Source organism: Quercus lobata, chromosome 5 (genome assembly GCF_001633185.2).
Source record: "Quercus lobata isolate SW786 chromosome 5, ValleyOak3.0 Primary Assembly, whole genome shotgun sequence".
Lineage (NCBI taxonomy): Eukaryota > Viridiplantae > Streptophyta > Magnoliopsida > Fagales > Fagaceae > Quercus > Quercus lobata.
In genome coordinates, this window is record NC_044908.1 from 47,180,005 (window position 1) to 47,186,484 (window position 6,480).

At 30.7% G+C, this 6,480-nt stretch overlaps 1 long non-coding RNA gene across 1 annotated transcript; it reads left to right on the forward strand.

Annotated features, from left to right (window-relative positions):
- The first annotated feature begins 254 nt into the window (after positions 1-254).
- On the forward strand, positions 255-1,027 carry LOC115988447. The gene is made up of 2 exons (XR_004091521.1): positions 255-372; positions 498-1,027. It is a non-coding gene; the product is annotated as an uncharacterized LOC115988447 (long non-coding RNA).
- Positions 1,028-6,480: the final 5,453 nt, after the last annotated feature.

Consider the following 6,480-nt stretch of genomic DNA (forward strand, 5'->3'; position numbering starts at 1 on the left):
TCCTATAAAGTTTTATTCTCTCATCGTCACCATTATCTACTCATCAATATATTTTAGCTTACCAATTACTTGCATTGGTACCAATTAATGAATTTCCAATAGGTTTAATTCTTTTTCTTGGTGATAGGTTTCAAATTTGCTACATAGAACGTTGGGTCTTTGTTTTCCTTTTTGTTCTTGAAAAGATATAATAATTTCATCGTTAGATGATAGTTGGAAATATTTAAAAATTTTCAATTAGTCCAAAAATTTGATTTTCCAGGTTCCAGGGATGAAGGAGATCAAGATTTCAAAGGCCAATTTGATGTAAGCCGTGGCTTTTGTGATGGGTGGAATTCAGGAAGCCTGCAATGATATTTAAATCTTTCAACGGTATCATATACATAATACCAAGTTTTGTATTTTTATATTCCCAGTATGTGATATATTGTTTTAACCAATCCAGTTGATTGTATTTTTATACTCCCAGTATTTGATAATTGTTTTAACCAATCCAGTTGATTGTATTAGTTGCGGTGGAGGTTGGCTATTATGGTCAAATCGAAACCAAAGGCATGTGGATGAAACTTTGAAGTTAGTAGTGGATTTGGTGCAAACAACCTGTACACTTGCTGTGGGATATATGGAAGCTTAGAGAAATAATCAGTCTAGATAGCCTGTTGAAGGGTGTACATGGCCTCTATGGATTTGGGGCTTCAAGTAGTAGAGATAGAGTGTGAATTTAATAGTCCGATAGATGAAGTAAAGTCAGCTGGACTTACCAATTTGAGCATTGGCCACATCCTTAATGATGTTAGACTACTTGGTAGTTGGTTCTTCTATTAGGAATATATTTTTCTCTTGTGGCTTTCCTTGAACAAACGGACCAACAGAGAAGATAGCATTTGAAGCAAAGAACTGGCTGGGTTTGGTAGACAATGATGTATTGGATGGAGGAGCATCCCCCCATGTATTAAGACTCTACTAAACAGTAATGTACCTGCTCATTGAAAAAAAAAAAAAAAAAAACCCAAATGTATTTGTAGCATTTTTTAGTGGAATTTCTTGCTTCCTTTCAGCATTTTTACTATAGTGATACTCCAAAAAATTTTAAATCAAAATTTTTTTTTTCTATTAAAAGTTGTGCTATTACCCCAATCCATTAAAAATCACTACTCATGTTTTAGATTTAAAGTTGTAATATCTATTGGACAATATAGTATTTTGTGTTTAAATGCATTAATATTGTTCTTTTTTTAAAACCAAAAAATTGTCATATTTGAATGATATCTTGAATAATCACTAACTATATATAGTATATTATTAATGTCATCTCTTATTTATAAGCATTTCATTTAATTATATAAGTTATTCCAACTAAAATAAAATGAAATGAAGATTTGAAATAATATTTTAAACTACCATAAATAAATATTTGATATAAACTAAAATTAATAAAATTCTCTTTTTAAAATCTTATTTTCAATAGTTTTCCCGTGCATCGCACGGGTTAGCGACTAGTATTATTAATATATATTAATGTTTTTTTTTTTATAATTCTATACTAAAAAAAGAGGTATTAATTATTATTATTTATTGATTTTAATTTGAACCTACTACTAAAATTATTTTTTTGCCCCACCTATATCAACCTATAATAACCTATCACTTAGGATTTGTTATTAAAGTATTGTGAAAATATTGTGACATAGTATTTATGAATTTTATTTAAAATCTATACATTAATTAAAATATTAATAACTTTTGTCCATGTAATAAGTGCTTCAACTCTCACATTTACTGTATATTTTTTTTACAATTATCCAAAATGTGAATTTTAATTGTAGAAAAATTATAATAAATGTTTTTTTAATCCCGCTTTATTTAAATTTTTTTAGACAAATTAAATTAAAATAATTATTTTATATGATAGTAACACTTCTTTAATTGATACTTTTATGTTATATATATATATATATATATATATATGTATGTATGTATGTATGTGTGTGTGTTTTTTTAGGAATCCTGAAACATCCTAAAACGGTATGCCGAAATAGGTCGGTACCGAAATATTCATTTCTAATAGACAAACCGAAACGAGGTCCAAAATGGAATTAATAACATTTAGGTAATGTTTGGATACACATTGCGTTTTGCTGCGTTTAGTTTCCTGTGTTTTCCCTTTTTTTTTTTTTTTTTTTGCACGCCTTTTCCCCCAACAAGCGGCTACTGTTCATGTACTGTACATGAACAGTAGCCGTAACTTTTGACTAGTCTTCCGTGAACAGTGCATTCGTGCACTGTTCACGGACCCACAAATTTCATTTTTTATCAACCTTTTCATTAAAAATGGGTCTCACGACACTATTCACATATTTAAAAATTATTTTGCTACAGTGTTTTTAGTTTTCAGTTTTCAGTTTCAGTAAAATAAGTTCTATCCAAATAAACCCTTTATTTTGACAGCTTAGGGAAGTCTAGGTACAAATCAAAATAAAAGGGAGTTTAGTATAATTTTAGTAAACCTTATGTAAGGCCAGTGCACAATTTCCAATGAAAATTGAAACACACATATTAGTCACATTGAATTTGTAAACGTACAATTCAATAATTTTGGGCTATAAAAGTAGAAGTGAAATGCATTTCAAGTGTAATCAAATATCTTTTTTGAGCACTAGTAAGATGAAACAAAAGATAATATCTCGGTTTTATAGTTTTGTGTTTGTCCTTCTCTTTGTCTCTGGCCTAATTAGTTCTTATTCATTTAAAAAGAAACATGTACAAATCGTGGACAACCTCAACAACGAAACTCTAAACTACCATTGTCAATCAGCACAAAATGATTTGGGCATTAGAACTCTTCAGCCTAATGAACAATGGGAATTCTCTTTTCACATCAACTTACTAGGCTCGACAAAATTTTATTGTTCCTTTTGGTACAAGAACTTCAATGCTAGTTTTGATGTATTTGTTGCTAACGATCATTGGTTAAAGGATTGTGGTGGTGATTATTGCATTTGGATGGTGCAATATGATGGATTCTACTTGTATCAAATACAAAAGGCTGTAAATGTGAAGATGCATGATTGGCAACAATGGTAGAAAGTAGACATATTGCAGCAACCAATCATGCTTGCTGGTGTGAATCTTTTGGCCAACCATGTGTGCCTTGTGTTTGATTTCGAAAATAAAGAAAGATTTTATCTCCCTTGCTATTTCACTTTTGTTTTTATATGTTAGATATATTTTTCTAATGCCATTAAATTTATTAATTGGCCGAATTTAATGTTGAACTTGTTTATTTCGTGTTGAAAAATATATTTATTAATCTCGCGAAATACATGTTTTTGACTATGAGAAACAATATATTTTTTTTAAAGATAGTTACAATATGCTGCTAACATTGTAGTTCGAACTCTTTCCCTTAAACTCTCAAGCACTTTGTGCATGAAAAACATGAGAATAACTTCTTCTTTTTTCCCCCATTATGTTTTATACTTAGAGGAATTACACTTTATCACCCTAAATTATAGCTCAAATTGCACTTTGCACCATAAACTTTTTGAATGCATATTTTGCACTCTAAACTATGACCCTTGTTACACTTTACTCCTTGACATTAAGTTTGCTGTTAACTTGGATGGAAAAGTATGACATCATGTGAAAAGACCCAATTGCCCTTCTTCTTAATCCCTTAAAAACAAAGAAGAAATTACATTTACCACACTAATTTATACTCCTGATTAAACTTTGCACCCTAAACTTAAGATTTCCATCCAAGTTAACAACAAACGTAACATTGGGGTGCAAATTATAACAAGAGTCATATTTTAGGGTGCAAAAAAAGTTTAGGGTGAAAGGTGTAATCAAAAAGTTTAGGGTGAAATGTGTAATCTAGGGTATTGTTTAGGGTGGTAAAGTGTAATTTCCCCTTTATACTTTCCTCGCTTGTTACTAGGGATGACAATTTAAACTCACACCCGTGGGTACCCACCTCACCTTAATGGACGGGTTTTACTCACCTTGCGTAACAAATGGGGCAGGGATGGGTGTTCACATTTTCCACCGCACCTGACCAACTTATATTTAAATAATTAAAATATATATTTTATAGGTTTTTTTTATAAGACATACATGTGTTTTTAGCATTCTAACTTTAAATTAATGATTTTTTATATTGTATCATTTTATTTATACTTTTATGTTTTAATATTTACGTTGTTTATATATTTTAATTGTTCTTTTGCTATGTTTGAACTGTTTTGTATTTCTTATTACTTGAATTGTGTATTATTATGCTTTAAGAAGGTTTTGTAATGTTAGCACTTGTTTTTTTTTTAATACTTTATGAGTTTTAATTTAATGTATTCAAAATAAAATTATATATATATATATATATATATATGTATATATATATATATATATATGTATATATATATTCTGGGTGTGGTGGGATGGGTACTTGTGGGTACCTGCTAGAATGGGGCATACAAGCAATAATGAAAATAGTGTTGAATCTTCCTAGGGTGTATTTAGGTCATTGCCTCCACATGTTCAGCACCTTATATTTCATGGAAATTTAAAGTATGATGAACATGTTTTGTAGCAAATAAGCATGATCTAATGTTCAACACCTTATATTTTATAGTGTATTTGTTTTATTTGATTTATGAAAGGATGAAGATGGTTTTAAGGTCTTCAGTTTTTCAAAAGAAGTGGTACATTTTTTTTTCCTCCTAACAATTTATAATGCTAAAATATGAAGTGCAAATGTGTAGTTGGAATTTTTAGTAGAATGGTGAATGTCATAGACATGTTTTATTAGTTTTAAATTAAATTTTAAGGACATAAAATTGTTTTGGATTATTGTATACAATGATATAAATATTTGATGCTTGAGTAAATTTCATATGTGATGTTTGGTTTATGTTACCACATATGTTGGGAAATTGGTTTTGAAATAAGTGGTGAGCTATTACACGCAGCATACTTAGCAGGGTGTGCAAGTGTCATAGCTTACATGGAGGGGTATATGAACAAAGTACCAATGCACAAAAATGTACAATCAGGGTATGAATGGGTACAATATATTTTACATGGGAATAAGTGGAGATGTCACAATACTTTTAGAGTATCACCTCATGTTTTTGGAGATAATGTAATACTTTGAATAATCAATATGGATATGATGGTAGCAAAAGAGTTTGCTTAGAAGAGTCTGTGACAATTACATTGGTGGTACTTGAACTTGACACGGGAAATAGAATGCTTCAGAGCAAATTTTAGCATTTGAGTAAGACAATAAGTCGACACATGACAAATGTTGTTAAATTGTTAGGTAATGTTATGTCACAAGACATTATCAAGCCTGCAGATCTTACATTTTCTAATGTCCCACAACATATACTATACAGTGGCAGATATTGGCCATCTTTTAAGGTAATTTGTTATTTTTAGAATATTTAGGGTATTGATATGGTATATGGTGATGATTAGGATTGCATTGGAGCTATTGATGGTGTCTATGTCCTCGTGGTCTTACCCATTCATAAGTAACATACATATAGAGGAAGGAAATGGAAGCCAACAACTAATTGCATGTGTGCTTGTGATTTTGACATGAAATTTACATTTGTTTGTGTTGGATGGGAATAGTCAACTCATGACTTACGAATGTTTTTAAGTTACCTCAATAATGAGAGTGATAACTTTCCAAAACCGCCACTTGGTTTGTATTTTTGAATTTTAATTAACGTATTATTTTGCCCATTGATTGGATCTATAAGTGGCCATAACAAGCTTGGTATGTAGTGACTTTGTAACAGTCATGCACATACTTTTTAGCCTACTCTTTGTTGAAAAATATGCATGAAATGGCATAGGCACATGGTATACTAGTTATGTCCCATTTCCTACAGTTGCGCTTGGATTTAGTCAGGTCCATAGTGAAACTTTCAAGCTTATTTTTCACTTCAAACTTTGTATGACCAACCCAACATACTAGCCACCTGTTGCTTCCCAACCTTTCTTTATACAGTATCTTTCTAATCTTAGGACACAACTCTAACTCTACCTTCAAAATCATCTCCTTATTTGTTTGAAATCTGGTCATTAGATACAACCTAATGCACTCAAGTTGCAAGCACATACAAATAGACAACAACTAGAATATTTAAAACACATACTAATAGGGAAATTATAACATACAAATAAACACAAACAATAGAACTCATACCATGTTGATTATTGGCTTGCTTCTAAACTTAAGAATCTTGCTGTTGAAGCTTTCACATATATTGTTAAACACTGTGTCACTTTGACCATCCCCACTGAACATATGCATAGCCCAGATAGTTGTTGAATGGGCCTGCAACCACTTATATGCATCTTTATCAACTTCTTTAAGTTCATTCATTGTCCTCTCATGCTTTTGCTGATATGTTGTTTTGGCAGCTTTCCAAAACAAGTCACTAATAAGCACACTAGGATGATTCTTCC